This window comes from Lactuca virosa, chromosome 9 (assembly GCF_052849685.1).
Source record: "Lactuca virosa cultivar CGN04683 chromosome 9, Lactuca_virosa_CGN04683_v6, whole genome shotgun sequence".
Lineage (NCBI taxonomy): Eukaryota > Viridiplantae > Streptophyta > Magnoliopsida > Asterales > Asteraceae > Lactuca > Lactuca virosa.
Genome location: NC_136434.1, coordinates 212,818,703 through 212,820,116, shown reverse-complemented (window position 1 = coordinate 212,820,116; position 1,414 = coordinate 212,818,703).

Genomic DNA, 1,414 nt, shown 5'->3' with positions numbered 1-1,414 from the left:
GATTCCATTAGAGGCATTACACTTGTGGTGCTAAAGCTTCCAAGAAGATCAAGATCAAGATCAAGGGAATATCAATTGTTTGCTATAACAATTGAAAGGTATGTAAACCCTAAACCCTAGTTTACTATTTTCGATAATAGCCTCTCTCCTCTAGGGTTCTTGTTTTGCAATTCAAAGTTGTATGTTCAATAGTTAAAACATAGATCCAAAGTAGGTTGCATGTGAACTTAGGAATTGTTTCTAGTTTATTTGTTGTACCTAAAACCCATCAGTGGTATCAGAGCCATTGTTGTTTTAAATTGAATTGCTACAATTGTTGAATTGCAAATTAGGGTTTATAGCTATTAAACCCTAAAGGCCAATTTTTCGATTTCTAGGGTTTTGGATCAAAGGTTTTTTTCGAAAACCCTAGCCTCCAAAGAACCCTAATCGAAATTAGGGTTAGGGTTTTGAAAACCCTAGCCTCCTCCCTTGTAAATTTCGAAATATGCTAGAGGATAACTAGGGTTTCTTGTTTTTGGATAATTGTTACTTAATTAGATTAATTGGATAATTATACTTACCCTATTTTTCGAAATTAGAGGGATAAGGATTAGGATTAAATTAATTGATTAATTTAATTAGATAATCCTTACAAGATTTAATAATTTGATTAATAGTTAATTAATAGATAAATATTAAATCTAGTTAATTGGTTTATTTAAATTTGAAATTAATAGCTTAAATTTCGAAATTTATATAAACCCTTGAAGTTTTAAAAAGTTTTAAAACACACCTTATATATATTATAATTAAAGGTTTAATATTATATGTATAAGAATATGGTCAGTCAAATCGCTAGTATGCCTCATTCACGAAGCTAATCTATAAGGGGGGTATAAGGAAACTGCCTATAAAATGGTAGTTGAATGGGTGTCCACTCTCACCCACCGCTTCCTTGATTAGTGGAGGGTCGTTAGCAGAACGGATATGATAGGACAACTACTTCTCATTAAAAGTATAATGATATTAAAAGTACTAGAACATTATTTTCAAAATCCCAACTCTAGTTACTTTAGGAAAAATGTGAAAAGTATGCTAATCCATGAAATTGCACATTATGCTTTATTGGTCGTTAGTGGAGCGTGTGTGGTTAACCAGCACACTAAAAGGCACCAATAAAGAGTAGTAATGGGTATCTCATAATTATCATTTTGATGGAGCGTGTGTGGTTTACCAGCACATCAATAGTTAATGATAAAGACAATGAGGTTACCAAGCACATTTGCATGGTTATTCACATCTTGTTTGTGATCCTCGGCATCCCAGTCACAAATAGAAGAGCATAATCTGAGATTAAAACATGCCATTGAATAGTTTCAATGTATCTCAAAAGAATTAGGAATTTCACTTCGTTTGTTTCGTCTAATGGTGG